At 36.5% G+C, this 16,863-nt stretch overlaps 1 long non-coding RNA gene across 1 annotated transcript; it reads left to right on the forward strand.

Moving 5' to 3' along the window:
• The first annotated feature begins 1,036 nt into the window (after nucleotides 1-1,036).
• LOC140686603 (uncharacterized) lies at nucleotides 1,037-8,500 on the forward strand. The gene is made up of 3 exons (XR_012060439.1): nucleotides 1,037-1,123; nucleotides 5,992-6,048; nucleotides 8,297-8,500. It is a non-coding gene; the product is annotated as an uncharacterized lncRNA (long non-coding RNA).
• The last annotated feature ends 8,363 nt before the right edge of the window (nucleotides 8,501-16,863 follow it).

A 16,863-nucleotide genomic window follows, 5' to 3' on the forward strand; every position in this document is an offset into this window, starting at 1 on the left:
AATCAAATACTTTTCTTGAAAAGATCAACAACAAAACAAAGATGTTTTCCCAGAGTATCTCTATTCAACATCGTGTTGGAGGTCCTGGTTAGTATAATATAAAGGATAAAGAAATGTAAAAAAATGTAAATAACAGAAAGAAGATAACATGATTGCATACAGGAAAAAATCCAAAGGGATTTACAAAGGAACTAACTGAACTAACAAGTAATTTTGGCATGGGCTCAGAATACAGTCAATGAAATACACACACATACACACACACACACACACACATACACACACATAGAATCAACAAACAATTAAAAAGTACAATTTTTAAAACACCATTTGCAATAACATCAAATAAGAAACAAAAATACTAGGAGCAAGTGTAATGAAACACATGAAAGAAAACCAATATACTGAAAATATTATATGAAAATAGACAAAATATTACTGACAGACAAAATACAGATTTGAGAATTGATGGGGACATTAGTTATAAGATTGTGTATTAAGAGACTGATTGGTTATTACTATGACACAATAAAAATCCCAAAAGGCTTAAGAAATGAATGAGCTTATTGTAATAATTATATAAAAATCCAAAGAACCTAGAATGTTTGAGACAATCTTGAAGAAATAGTACAAACTTGAAGGGCTTATTATAACTGATTTCATGACTCACTTTGAATCCACAATAATTAGAGAGCATGGTGTTCATATAAGGATATATAAATCAAGGATACATAATTCAAAGTACTGAAATAGACATATATGTATGGTAAATTGATTTTTGACATGTTGCTGCAATTCTACAGATAAATAAAAAGTTCTTCAACAGTTGATACCAAAGCTGAATTTTGCTTCACACCATGAAGAAAAATTAATTTTAGATTTAGCATAGAACTAAACATAAAAGCTATGGAAGAATATCTTTATAAGAATAACATAGGCAGAGATGATTTTTAAAATTCTTTAAACAATAACAATGCAAAAAGAGTTGATAAATCAGACCTTGTCAAAATGACAATCTTTGTACATGTTGCAGATAAGAAAATGGAAGAGCAAACCCCAATCTGTGGGAGATGTCTGTAATAGACACCTGACAAAGGACTATTATCCAGGATACAAACCAACTGTATGTAAACAATCTAATTTAAAAAGTAGGCAAAACACTTGTGAAGAAATACTTTACAGAAGATTATGAAAAGTCAATGACCACTTCATATGATGCTTGGCATTATTAGCTATAATGGAGATATACAAATTAAAACTAAAATGAGATGCTGCTTCACATTCACTATAATGGTTAACAGTAAAAAGTTTGACAAATACAAAAGCTGACAAGAATGTGGAAAACTGAACCACTTAGATAAGGAAGGTAAAATGTAAAATAAACAACCATGTTAGAAAACTGAAAGTTTCTGATAGAGTTAAAAACATAATAAATACCGTATAATCCAACAGTAACCAAGAAAATTGAAAGTGTATGTCCATAAAAGTTTTGTACAACAATGTTGATAGGTGACTTATTCGTAATAGCCCAAAGCTTGAAACATCCCAAATTTCCATGAACATAACAGACAAATATTGTTGTATATTCATAAAACAGAATGTTTCTCAGGAAAAAAGGAACACATTTCTCAGTCATGCGATATGGATTAATTTTTTAAAAATATTATAGTAAGTAAAAGTAGCCAAACACAAATTAGTACTTACACTATGATTCAATATTTATGACTTTAAAGAACAAGCAAAATTAACCTGCAGTAACAGAATTAAGGTTATAGGTTGACTCAGCAGGTAGTAGGACTAACCAGTCAAGATGATGAAAAAACTTTGTGGGATAATGAAAATGCTCTATATCTTGATTTCAGTGATAGTAAAGTCCCATATATCCCATTTATCAAAACTCAGTTAAATATAATCTTAATATCTGTGTGTCTTTTGTGTGTTAAATAACACGTTATTCAAAAAAGAGCAGATTTATAAAGATAAGAGACATAAAAGTATCTATATTTGTAGGTGATTAAACAATTTTAGTTAAAGCCATAAACAGAATGAAAATGCTTTCTTGATGAATGTCTTTATTAAAGAGATATAGTAAAACAAAGGATAGAAAGTTTTAGTTAGGAAGAGCTAACTAATAATAATAAACAACTAGTTTTCTATGTATGGCTTTTGAAGAATCTACTTCTCTGAATTATAGCATGCTTATGAATGTTCTCAGAATAGATCTTTCAAAAAATAATGTTTCCATTTTACATAAACTAAGATTTAGTCCTCTGAGTAACTAAGATAATATATTAGAATTTTAAATGATTAGTTAATTTATAGAAGTTAGTACCAGTTATTCTTAATATCACTGTGTTATTTGTTAAAATAATCATTCCTTGAAAGTAATGATGCATGCATATGCTATATAGAAAAATGCAGTTTAATAAATGGGGAACTTAAACATTTTATCAATGCAACATTAAGTGTACCTACTAGAAAATCAAGATAAACCAGCAAGATTTCAATGAAAATGTTTTTCCCTCAATATCTGGAATGCTAATAAATAGCAGTAAGATTCAATTTAATTTTTCTTCCTCTCTCAATATCCTGGTAACTCAAGCAAAGCAAATTGTGGTTAATCTGTTTTTGAAATCCAAGTTTATACACTCTAAGTGTAAAGATAGTAATCTCTTTATTTTTAGATGAAATATATTTCTCCTTCTATCTGTCAGATAGTTTTCCCCCATTCTCCCCTCTGCTTAGAGTGAAAAGGCTGAGTACTTCACAATTTGAAAAACAGTTGTCTCAGAACACACACACTCACATATACATGTGCACATACATATAACCAGACTGCTTTGGAGGAACACCAAAATCATAATAAAAGTAGCATTTTGGAAACTTAGAATTGTGAAACTCTTTTGTACTGGATGATTCAGTTACTGGTCTATTTACATATTCATGTAATGATTTTCCTCTCTTTTAAAAGTCTGAAGTAATTTCTTTGAAATCCAGGGCTCTGATATTACCTCATGTATCATTATACTGTATATGCCTAGAATTATTTTCTCGACATTAAATAAGCAGAGCTCTCTTAAAGTTGGTGTATTTCTATGAATATTATAACAAAAGGGGAAACTCATACATGTGTTGAACAGTTGTTTTGCTGTGTATCTGGTGGGCCTGTTTATCTGGTGACCCCAGGAGAAGTATCTTCTGAGAAAATTCAGAAAGTAGCATGGAACCTTCTAATACAGTTGAGTTCCAAAGTCAGACCAAAGGGAAATAAGTGACGGAACACTTCAGGGAGTAGATAAGATTCCCTATTGGGTGAAAGGTAAAGATTTCATGTAGTGCTGAAAATGTGCTTTGTCATCTGCACCCATTGTGAATGTTCTGTTAGTTCACTGGTGAGTCTGCCTATTTCTATTTGATTTCACAGCTTTGGTCACCGCTGTCCACAATCAGACATACACAAAAGGAAGCATTTAGCTGTTCTTCAGCACTGGACATTTTCGTCCAGACTGAAAAAGGCAGCAGGGAATGCCATTTGTCCTTCGCTTTATTCTGACTATGGTAACTAAGGCGTAGGGTCCCCTGGTTCCCACTGATCTGTGCAATACAGAATAGCAAAATTGGCTACTGACAGCCAGCTGTGGCAATCAGCACCGACACATTAAGAGGGTGTCATTTTTCCTTCATTTTAACTAGGCCCAGAAGCTACCTGCACTGCAACAGCATGAAGGCAGGAGGCAGAACTGGTGCTAACCACTGCAAGTCCCAACACTGAGCATTGCCCCTGTCCCAGAGCAGGCATGCAATACAACTTTGAAAATGATGGAGTAAAATAGCCCACTGTATTATTTTATAGTTGTTAATCTTTACAGTTATGACTCTGAGCTCAGAGTTGTTCATTAAAGAATTGAGAATATTTTCTATCCCCAGCTTAAAATGAAATATGTTTCGTATTCTTCCCATCGCCCTCAAAGAAAGCCAGGCCTCTTAGACTGATATACAAGACCCCATTCCAATTTTTTTCTAACCTCCAGCCAGTATCCAAGGTCTAGACATAATCAACAATGTGTTTTACGAAGGTGCTATGCTCCTGAAGGAGTCAATCTTGTTGTCTTCTCTCCCTCCTGTAACAGTCCCACTTAATTCCCCCGGAAAACTTCCACTCAGCCTTTGAGTCTCAGTCCCAACCTCTCTTTCTCTGATGAGAGGAATGTCCCCAAACTGAGTTGGCTTTCCTTTTTAAGTGTCCCCACTGAGCAGTGTGTGCCCCTTATCAGCTTTTGTTACACGAGCACTGTGACAGCAAGTCTTAACCACCAGGGCCTGTGTACGAAAATGCCAGCACCCTTACAGGTCCTTGCTACTGCTGCTAACATCTGTGCTCTCAGAACCTATCTGTTGAAAGGAAGAATGAACGAGTGAGGAGATAGAAGCTGGCCCTTTTGAGAGTAAATTGGTGGTAATTAAGCACTGAAATTTACTGGTGGAGTCAGTCATTTAGATGTGGAGAATGGCCAAAAAATCTATGCTTTGAGATTCCCAGTAGATGTTTACAAATGAAGAAATGACAAAATCGGGACACACAAAAATAAGCTGTATTTTAAGTGTCTGCATATAACGTATCAACAAACTCATAATTTGCGAAACATTTGGAGGAAAAAAAATCTCAAAAACCTAAACACAGATATTGAAGATTTTCCAACCCAAGCCCCTTCTGGCCCCAACCCCTTAATGGGAGCAATTTTCCAGAGATTCAGAAAAATATACCCCATGAAGGCAATATTGAGCCCACAGAGCCTCTGGGACCCACCCCCCACCCACACATCCAAGTACTCAGCAGCAGTACTTTTCCTTCCCAAATAGGCACTAAGGAACAGTGACCCTTTCTCCCTAACTGCTCTCCACTTCATACAGCATCTTCCAGAGCTATCAGGAGGCCCCCAGCAGTAATTCCACTTGATAAGGAGCTAGAGAATTTGGCTGCACCTCACCTGGGGTGAATCTACCCAGGACATGTCCAGGAAGAGAGCACCTTGGGTTCTGCTGAGTAAACAGAGGAGCCAGGGGCCCAGAGAAGACTAAGGGAATTTTGCAGGCCTTCAGGGATCTTAGTGTAGCCTGTGGGGAGTTGAGAGACTGTGAGGGGGGCTAAAGGGGCCTGGAGGGTCCTGAGTGTGTCTTAGGGAGCCTGAGGGAATCTATGGGGAAGGCAATAGGGTCTGGAGGTCCTGAAAGTACTGCAGAAGCATTGGGTCATTGGAGGGAGGGTCCTGGAAGAGAACCCCGCTGAGGGTTCTGGGGACCCTAGAGGGGAGCTGATGGGGCCTGAATGAAATGACTAGGGGAGCATGAGGGGCATGACTCCTGTTCAGCATTATTCAGTTTCAAAATTTTTATGGATAAGACTTTAAAACTAACACATTTGTGGTGTTGCATTCAATAATATGACCATCCAACTTACAGAACTCCAATGTAAACACAGCATCAGATAGGTCAGTGCTAGCAAGGAAGTATTTGTTTCTGTTTTTATTTTATTGTCTTTCCACCCCCAGGTGCCATCTGTTACACCCACTGCATAAGGAAACCTGAATGACTTGGTATCAAATTTTTAAATTATTCTAGGACATTTTAGCACCCTTTGTATTCAGCTGTATCACTTATGGAGCCCAGTGGAAACTGAAGAGTTGAGGCCTCTTGTTCAAAAATTAGTAAGAATTCCACTTATTTCAGGACACTAAACCAAGTGCAGGGCCCTTCTAAGAGTGGGTCCCATACAACTACACACATCACATACATTCATGAAGCTGGCATTGTGGATGTTCCTGGCAGGTCTCTGGCTAACCTGCGGTCCAGGACTGTGGGAAATGCTGCCCAGGTGGACCCGCAGGTTTGCTTTCACACTCCCAGAAACCTTAGGAAATTTGCCAGAATTTCAGTTATTCATCCATTACTTGATTGTGGGATTAACCCACTCCCTTTCTCTTCTCTCAACAGCCACTAGTCATCCCCAGAAAACAGTTTGGGACACTCAGCAGAACCCTATGGCAGAAGGTGTGCAATGCAGCGGCAAAGAATCCCTATTCTCAAAGTCAGAATATTTCAGCAGGTAGCATACTTGGGGGTTTGTTTCAAGTAGCTGAAAAACAACTTTGATTCATGTCTCGGTCATTATTTCCCACAATTGAGCCCCCTGGCCAACTATGAATCAAGCAAAGGGCCAAATGTTAAGTGAATACCTGCTAAGTAGGACAGCCTGAAATCCAGGTTGATAATGAAAGTAGCTAACAGCAGGAAAGAAAAACAGTAGAGTAAGCCAAAAGGGAAAATTTACTGCTGGCACATTTCTATTCACCGTATCTTACTTCCCCCTCTACATCACCATGGAATTGGTGAATAAACAGGTGCATAAATTAAAATCAGGCGATTAGCTGCCATGCTGACTACTGCTGCTGCCCTAGAGCTGAGGTAATATTAACACAAGTTAAACAGCAGGAGAAACTATCACTGGCTCAGTGTCTCCACTTCTGAAATCTCTCTCTCTTTTTAAAGTGTTTAAATAGAAGGGTGGCCGAGATTTATTGTGGGTTTTAGAACAGAAGTCAGTTAACCACAATGATGACCAAACTAACTAGAAAAGGTGTACTTTAAAATGTACATAGAACATTGGAGGACACTAGGGTGGACAGCCAAAGGCTAAAATTGCTCAGAGTTTTAGAAGAGGCCATTTACACTGTAACATCCTGGAAATGTAGCACGGTTTTTCTTTAATCATAGAAATAGCACAGAAACTGCAAATTTCACAGTATTTCAAATACTCTAACATTTCAGGATCTCATATGAGATTCATCTCTGGTGCTCATCATTTTCAGGGCAACCAGCTAGCACTGGAGATGCAATTTTGTTGGTTCACATCGATCTTCTAGAATTCCTCTCAAATCATCATTATGCTAAAGAAATCATTTAACATTGTACAAAGTCTAAAGAAAGTATTTAATGCATAGGGTTGGGGAGAAGAAAGATGGTAAGATCATCAGTGACCTGTACTAACTTTAAGATCCTACAAACCTGGCACCATTACAGTTAAAATGTCACTTGAGAAGACTTAATTTTTCATCTAGAATCTTTGGACCAATGTTATAGGGGTATTTGAAGGCTTCTCGTAAGACACTGAATTTCAGGAAAATCAGAGATTTTAGAAGGATTCGTGATCTAAATGCATAACTGTTAACAGTTGAAATGTGAAGACAAAGGTATCACGCTTAATTAGAGACACACCGAGGGAGATCAAGATGATTATCGTATATCATCCTCCAAATTGTTGTTGGAAATTAATGGCCCTCATGAACTATGCAGCGTTGAGAGACAAGACCAGGTCTCTAAATGTGTAAACTTAAATGGATTCTTTAACCTTTTACAGCCTGTTTTGTAGTCTCTAAAATGGAGATAATAATAAATATTTATCTTATAGTCTTCTTTTGAATGATTAAATTGAATAATTCACGTGAAGTGCTTATTAGCACAGTGCCTAACGCTATCGTTGTGTATCTGATCTAAATGTTGATACAATTTTACCTCTCTTTACCAATGGGTCTCCTTGACTGCACACTGACATCTTCTGAGGGGACTTAAAAAGCACTGATGCCTAGGATCCACACTCAGAGATTCTGATTCAGTAAGTCTTTGGCATGGCCCAAACATCATGAACTTTCAAATCTCCTCACATGATTCAACTCTTCAGGCAAAACTGAGAATCACTGCTTTAGACAATAAACTTTTCATGAATAATCACATTTATTTGTATTATGCAAGAAATTTACTGAGCAATCTGACATGGTCTAGAATAGTGAGTTGATCACTTCTCTCTAACGTTTATTTTTATCTTTCTTGCCCTTTTAGGGTTAAAAGAACAAATGAAAAGTCAATGAGACCCAGTGATTTTGACTTAGAACCTAAGGCACCTGCAGTGCTCTACTTGATAGTAAAGAGCAGAGGAATTCTTTGATGTAGATGCTAAAACCATAAAATGCAAAACACAGTACCCATCCTTAAACAAGTTCAAATATACAACCCTCATCCAGCCTACCCCGACCTTTTTTGTTCTTATCACACCTGAATTTTTATGAAAGAGGTTGGGCCTTGGATCTTTGGGTAATCATGGGGAACTAGGAAGCAATACACATCCCCTAAGGAAAAGGACAATCTCCTTCCTCTTTGTCTCTCTCAATCTCCTTTTAAAAAATGTTTCCTTCTCCTTTTTAAATTTTTTTCTCTCTTTTTTGTGATCTCACTTCTCTTCCAGGTGAAAAGAAGAGACTTTCTGAGTGAGGCCAATTAAAGTTGCCGAGATGAAGCGAAATCCCCAAGGATCAATCAGAATGCCTACATAGATGAGGAAGTAGGAGTGTGTCCTTTCTTTCTCCTTGTTAGAGTTTAGTTTCTGCCCTGAGGAATACTAGTTATTTATTTTCCATCAGAGAAAAGAACAAGTCCTCTACAGCCCTCTATTAACTCTTTCTTAGTTGATAAAAAATAAAACACCCACTTTCAAAACTAAAATATAAAATTTTCATTTTAACCTTATGCTCTTTCTCATTGACCTGTCTTCAGAGAATTGTACAGACCACCTCATTCATTCAGATTCTACTAATCTGGAATTCAAATATGTTCACAAGAATTAAACCAAAACTTATCATTGCACTATAAATGGTACAAAAGAGATTTACTAGCCACCGCTTTAACCAGGAGATTAGACTTCTGGATATTTCCCAGATTGTGTACTAGGGAACATTAATGTTCACTGAGGTAGTAATAAGAAGTTTTGTACTAAAATTATTTGAGAAATGATGATTAATAGATAACCATTTCCTTCATACCCCTCTGAAACTTGGTGGTCAGAAAGTGTCTCCCAGAGATTGGATACACATAACCTGATTACCTGTTAGAAATGCAGGAAATGCAGAAATCTGCTACCCCACTCCATACTAGTGGAAGAAAATGTTCCCTTTAACAAAATTCTTCAGTGATTCCTATGTATATTACAGCTCTTTAAGCACTGTCTTGGAGATTCCCAAATCATACTAGCATGTTAGCAAAAAAAAAAATAACCTAATAATTAAAAAATCTTTTTATTTTGTTTAATTAATAGTTTAATGAAATGATTTGGCCACAGAAACACAGCTATTTTTTTTCTGAAACAGTTACTAACATCTCATAACCCAAAACCTTTTCTCATAAAATAGTCTGGAAAAATGTAAGTAAAATTGTTTCCAAGATTTCTTGTAATTCTCATATGCTATTACCCTAAAAAGATACTAAAGAATATGCTTATTTTCTTAGACTAGAAATCGTATTTAAGAGCACTGAACATCCTTTATTGATGAATTGCCAACTAACATGGAAACTCCTAGTCAGTGTAAAGAGGTTTTTTCCTAGTTTGATCTGCATTCATCTAAAATGGTAGCCCCTGCAGATATAGGTTGTGTGTATGTATATGTGGTGTGTGTGTGTGCTTTGGAAGGCAGTGTTCAGCTTTTCCTGGTGCCATCTACTGTAGAGGAGGTCCTGAATGGAGTTGCAATGTCTTCCTCTGGTCTCAACAGAACTACTTGCTCCCTGTCTTTTTGAATTAGGGTGGAACTTGGCCCAAGGTCTACCAGGGTTGTACCTAGATCTTGCTCCTTATCTAATTTTCATGGAATCACTGGAGCCATTAAGGTATTCCTTCCATATCTTCCAAGGATCACTTAGATTTGTGATGTAGTGGGTCTTATTCCCTTTTCATTCCCAAACACAGAGGGTCTTTTCATATCTTACTGGCATGAATTACTCCAGCATTCTTCCTGCTTTCAGGAATCTCTTGACCAAGAGCAGACACTAGTCTCTTTTCCCATGTGTTGTCTCCCAAATTCAAGGGCCTATTTCAAGCAGCACTAGAACTCTTTCACAGTGATTTGTTCCAGCAAATCAAGAGTGGGCCTGTGGGTTCTCTTCTTAGTATACATCCAATTTGGGGAACAAGATGTCATTGTCTCTTCTTAAAAGACAGGAAACAAGGTGCCTTTGTTCTTTTTTAAAAGAGTGACTTCTTATATCTATATATTATCATATAAAATGAAAGCCTCATGAGCTTTCAACCAGCTATGTTTTGATAAGTTAAAAGAAAATAACTTTACACTTTGTATGAATAAATCCAACATACGTGAGTCTCATCTTATTCTTCTGACTTAACAGAGGAACAAAAACAACAAAATATATATATATCTATTTTAAAAGAAAAGGTTTATTTGAGTGTTTTCTTCAATTTTCTTCCATGACAATAAACTATTTTGGATTTCTTTTGAAGACAAGTGGATATTTGGCATTTACAATTATGTAGAATTTTAAAGCTATGTTTCTCAAACAACAAAGCATAGTACTATGTTTCTGAGTAAATAAATGTATTCTTCCTTGAATTAATAAAACCACCTAAAAAGATCTGTAATAAGTTGATATTAGTCCAGGTTCACTTAGTCATACCATCTCAATCATGGTTTTAATGAAATGCAGAGTTCATTTCAAAACAACATTTTATAATATGTCTGATTCCTATTTGTTCTTATCAGTTTTAAGAGAATTTAGATAGGTCAATCAAAGCAGACAAAATAATTACCTTCTGGCTCCTCAAAAATTTCTAGTGTTCACAACAAAAACATAACATTTTTCTCAGAAATTCTAACTTCTTACTAGGTGAAGGTTTAACATGTTTATTTGTGGCATATTCTATGCAAAGAATATTCTTAAGAATGTCCTTGCTAAGGAGATGCTAGGTTGAGAAATTAAGAAGAACTTGAAATCTCACAAGAAAGCATTTTTTAAGCTATCAATGAAAGAGCTTTCTATGTTTCAAGGTCATTTCACTGTGGGAGGAAACTGAGAGAGCCTAATTAGAGTAGAAATGCTATAAAGTCTGCTCAGCAGAGATGCACTTGGCTAGCACTGATAGCAGGAAGGAGTCAAAATATATAAAAATTTCTCTGACTGATTTACATTTTTTATGGCCCAATGTGTTAAATGTAGGTTAATATCATCTACCTTTGACAGTGATTATGGTATAAACTTTGGGAGTTTTCTGCACAGTTACGATATTCAAACAAACACTGAATTATAGATTTAATTCCACATGAACTGCCTCCACTTAACAAAACTCCAACAAAAATTAAGAAGTTGTTATATGGCCATAAGGATGCATAGGTCATGCACCCCTGGCATGAAATGGTTATAATTGCAAAGAATTATGTATCAATATCTCTTTCTTCTTTTGTTAGAAAAATTTTAAATTCAATGTGTTTGTACCTGTCTTCTAAGCGGGATGGTGTATAATTCATGTTAGCGTTTACATATAATTAACTGATGGGAATAAGGTGAAAATACATAATTTTAATACCTCTGCAGAGTTCTTCTGTATCACTAAATAGTAAGAACCTGAGGTATACCTGCTGTTTAGCAAGGCATCTTCGTATGTGTTTTTGGCACGCATAATAACGTATTTCCAAATCCATTCTTGTTAAATGATTAATATTTCATCCCGTGAATTTTGCTAATAAATAACACTTAGTTCTTAGAAGAACAGTATAGAACTGAATTCCCTGCTCTAAATCTGTAATGTTTGGTACAGTACCTACCTCATATCTCTCATTTCATTAAATGACCCAGTTAGTTGCCTTTAACTGAGGAAGCAGAGAAGAAAATTTACACAGGTCTTTAAGATGCTTTGTCTTGACCTCTACCCCTGGTTTTTCTTTGTAAAACCAGAGGATCACCACAGCCATAGACAATTTGGGGCCATGCAGCATAAAGACAGAGCAAGCAATTCTTTCTATTCTTGTCAAATCCTGTTTGCTTTCTTTCTCCTATCAAAAAAGCAACAAAAATTTCCCTATAGAACGTTCTGATCGACCCTTTTAAAGAGAAGAGGAGAATCAACTTCATTTAACATCAGTGTAATTTTTCAGAGGGACTCTGGTTCTATGTAGGCAAATTCTAAATTACATTAAATCCAAATTCTCCTCACTCAAGATCTGTCAGATTTACTGTTCATCCATTAATCTTACTATACTTCATAGTGATGTTGTGTCTTCTAATAATGTTTTTATGAGATTGCCATTGCATACTAGCTTTTCATGTGATATGTGTGCACAGGAGGCAGATTTACTGTTCTTTACACACTTCTGTTAATATTGGTTTAAACTCTGATTCCATGACCCCTTAATGTGAGAGGCAGCCTTCCAGGAAGAGGAAATAGGCTACTTCGTAAAATGATCTGAAATTCTGTCATGTCAGGAGCCAGTATGTGTTGGGTTATTTCATGAGGCATTTGTTGCCTACAGTAGCATTTCACTTCAAAAGCACATTTTCTTAATGCCATTTCCCAGTTCAAATGGACTTCAGCTGATCCAGCATAAGTGACAGCCGAAGCAGTAAAAATATAGGGTAGCTGTTAAAGGTGAGGTTTCTGGAGACAGATCACCTGGCTTCAAAACCTGTACTTACATGCTGGGTGAACTTAGGTGACTTTTTTGACCACTGTTTCCTATGTTTAAAATGGAGACAATAATAAACACCAAGCTCCTAAGTTGTCTGAGAATGATGCAACTTTATACATGCTTCACACATTGCACAGTGTCCTATAAATACTACAAAGTCAAAGATTGCTTACTTCTGCTGCATTAAATCTGGATGAGGTCATGTAGCAAAACTTCACCATTGTGCACATGAGCAAACTGAGGCTCAGCAGTAAAATAACTGGCCTAAGTGTCTACCTAGTCTACCTTTACTTTCTCCTTCTCTGAAGAAAGCTGGAGTGTACAGGCATTTCTGGCAGACCTCAATTCAACTTCCAGCTCCACTTTGCATTTGTTGTGTGAGCTTATAGCCATTTCCTAAATCTTTCTGTGTGACTCAAAAAGGTTGATTAATCTATCCAAGGTCACAGGACTAGTAAGCAGAGAAACTAAAATCGATCTTTTCTCCCCCAACAACATCAAGATGTTGCTTTATGTAGCATATCTCTACATATTACTTTTGGTCAATGGAGAAACATGTTAAATGTCTCATGCATGGTTATAGCAAATTTAGACAGACCCCAGGCTAGAATTAAAGTCACTACGCGATCAGTTAAATGTTCTTCCCACTAGATCAGTGATTCTCAACCCTAACTGCACATTAACTTTACCTGAGCCCACCTTAAGAATACACTTACCTGGAGCCTCACCTCACACTAATCATTTTTCCAAAAAAATCACCTGGAACTCTTTCTCCTTCATTCTAAGGTGCCAATGCCAAGAACCACTGATCTTGACCCAAACAGAACAAAGAGGATCATTTCCCCAAAACAGCCACATTACCAGGTTGTTCCCAAATTAATTAAACTCAGATCTATCCTAACACATATGCAGCAGTGATTACAGCTTCACATCTCCACACTGTAATACTTTTTGTCACACTCTGTCTCCAAAATGTATAAATGGCTATGAAAAAAATACTAAATAATCCTCTTATGCTCTTTTTACTTCTTACCTCATTTCTTATTTGTTATCTGGTTTGTCTCCTCTTCTAACCTATTATGTTCTACTTTTAGATTAGTCTTACTGACATCTCTGATCATGTTATTCTTCAGTGACTGAAGAGCTTCAGTGATTCCTCCTGCCTACAGACTAGGTTAAGCTCCCCTTATCCAGAGCTACCAAGACTCATATAATTTAGTCTTAAGGGACCTTTGCAAGCTTATCTCTAACTAACCCACCTTCATTTTACATGCTTAAATGGGAGTTGTAACTCCAAGGCTTTTTGAAATTCACTGTGTTGTCACCTTTTGTGCTTTTGTTCATGCTGTTCCCTCTGCCTAGAATGTCTTGCCTTACATTCCTATACGTAGTGTCCCATTTACTCCGTGATTAAGCCTAAGCTGTTTTCTGCTTTTCCCAACTTTGCTGTATATTCTTCAACGTAGAAATCCATTGAAGGCCATAGAAATGCTATTCCCTTGAAACTTTCATTGATCTCATTTTCCTCTCAACTTTCCCCTTCCAAGTCTCCACTGCATATTTTCTTAATCTCTCTGATGAAATTTATCTCTTTTTAACTTGTTAAATTTAAAAGTAAAGATTATTTGGAATTTTAAAATATAGTAAATAGTGTTACGAAGGTTTCTTGTTCATTTTCTCCCATCTTCACCCAATTTCAATCCCACCTGGGTTTACTTAGCCTAAACTCCAAGGATAGAGCATGTGACTCTGGTTTGTAAGCCACCATGTGTCCCATTCTCTAAGCCATGGTTATTGGTCCCAGGCTAGGTGCGTGACCTAAACTGGTCATAGGATAAGTATTAGGGATTTTCTCAGGATTTAAACCTGTAAGTATACGGATGTAGCAAGTTACTGGAAATCATCCTACAACCAGGAGGGGAAAAACTGTTTCAAGCCAGATTAAGAGATGGAGAAATGTTGCATACCAGGTACATATCTGGGACTTCTTTGTCAAGACTAACCAGAAGCTAGACCTATCTCTGGACCTTTCAGTTATATAATGTAAGCCAATTCAAGTTAGGTCTTCTGTACCTTGAAACAAATGAAATAACTAACACAAGAAATTCATTTAGTAACTGTTAACCAATCATCAGTATTTATTCAACACCATTAAAATGGGGTTGAAGGAGTACATTTAACCAACTCCTCTGGTCTAATTTGACTAAATTTTTATTTTTGGTCAATTTTTGCTTATTATCTCAGCCTAACAGCAGTAGAACACTAAAATTTACCGGAGATAAGGATACAAAGTACTTAAAAGGGTAGAAAATACACAACTGTGCCTCTGTTGTTCTACTAAGCCCATGCAGAACAGGTCTGTGCTCACCATCAAATTTGACTTTGCAATGTAGAAAATAGTGACAATCTCCTCCAATCCACTTAATTGTAAATCAGGATATTCAGTGAGGCTCAGAAAAAGATCAAAGATAAAAAAGTAAAAAGAGAAGCCTTCATGTCCAGATCATGCTCCTTATCTTCAAGACAATTTGAAGTCCTTCAGGTATTTGAAAAAGCAAGAGAAAAATCAATGAAAATTAAGGTCAGAGGAAAGGACCAATGAGACTATTATAGGTTTATCATGTTTTGGGTACAAAGTGGCTGTTGCTTACCCAGAATTCATCATCTGTCTGGGGATGACAGCAAGTATTGTTTTTTCACTTTCAAATGCAAGACTAAGGTGGAGATAATGCTGTTAACATTGTAAGGCAATGTGAAAGGCTCAAAGGCATAAGGAACACAGGTATTACTTACGGAGTTGTGGAGGGTAGGAAAACACTTGAGTGGGAAGCTGCTATATGATCCAGGAGGAGATGGAGTTCTACAAAATCATCAAGGAGGTAGCAAGCTCTAGGTATATTTACCATATACCAGAAAAAAGAAGGTTGGGGGAGCAGAGATGATGAAAGTAAGGAGAATAAAGAAATCTAATTTGTCCAAAACAGCTTCTTTTCTCATTTGAATAAATAGCCTCCTTTTGACTGGTGACAGAATAAGCCTCCAGTGAACCATATCCGAAATTTCTCTTTATGGATTTACAATGGTCTTACTGAAGGTATTTTAACACTCATACATTTATCCACTCAACAAGCCTAAATTGATCCCATACTATCCATGTATTGGGGTGGAGACAAGAGATTTAGGACATATTAAAAAGAAAGCTACTATTGTATAGAATTTGAAATACCACTTCAATTTCTGTACAAATTCTAATGGTTCCAAGAAACCCACACTCAGCTAAAGGGTACTATGTGTGACAGATGCAAAAAGTGGTCTTTTGAAGTTGTTAAGAGAAAGAACAAATAATTTGTGACTGCATAGGGTCTGGTGTGCCACTCACCATCAAATTCCAAGAGAAACATTTGCAGGCCCAGAAAAATGTCAGAGAATTGCCAAAAGGATATGAAATGAATTACATAAGTGGTGAAATATAACTCATCATTGCACTCGTTCTTTGCCGATGTTAGAAATTTGCTAAATTTTAATCTGGATAGAAAACTGAAGAAAATCTGTGAGTGGTATCTTCTACAAAGATAGTCCTCTAACATGTCCAAAAAAGATGTATGTCCTTTAAACAATTTTGACCATTAGGAGGGGAAAAAAAAGTGGCTCTTATGGCAAACAGGAAAGAAATGAAGATGGAGGTAAGCCCAAAGGGTGTCAGTAAAACGTACTAGGCTTTTGATCTGGGAGAGTAATTGTTTCAGGAAATTTAGTGTGGAATTGCCTGAGATTTGTCTGGGTGTTTGATAACTATTACAGGATCAATAGTAATATTTACTAACGCAACTATTTTATTACAACAAGTTCTTTCCTTCCTTCATTTTCTCCCTTAGTATTTAATTAAAACAAACAAACAAACAAAAAAACTCAACAACTGTGTGGGTTTGTCTAGATAGATAGTAAAACATATGTATAAATACATATGCACAGATATAGATCTAGATACAGCAATAGAGTAAAATGTGAGCCTATTTCAGAAAACAGGAAGAGGCAGGGATTGCTTAGGACTGGACCCGAATTAAAAAGGTTAAGTAGCATGTCCACTTGGAGTCAGCAGTGACTGTAATCAGGAATAGAGTAACCAGGAGCTGAGAACACTTAGGAGAAGATGCTTCTTTTACAAATAAAGTTGACTGGCTGCTTGCTGCCTCTCATTCTTCAAAGTGATTGTGATTTGCCTTCTAGTGTTCAGTTATGCGATATTTCCCCTGGAGATAAATAACTACGGTGTTATTCTACGTGTGTGCAAGTAACCCTTACTCCTCTCTGCACCCACACAGCTAGAAGTTCCTCTTCCAGTGGA

This window comes from Vicugna pacos, chromosome 17, assembly GCF_048564905.1.
Source record: "Vicugna pacos chromosome 17, VicPac4, whole genome shotgun sequence".
Classification (NCBI taxonomy): domain Eukaryota; kingdom Metazoa; phylum Chordata; class Mammalia; order Artiodactyla; family Camelidae; genus Vicugna; species Vicugna pacos.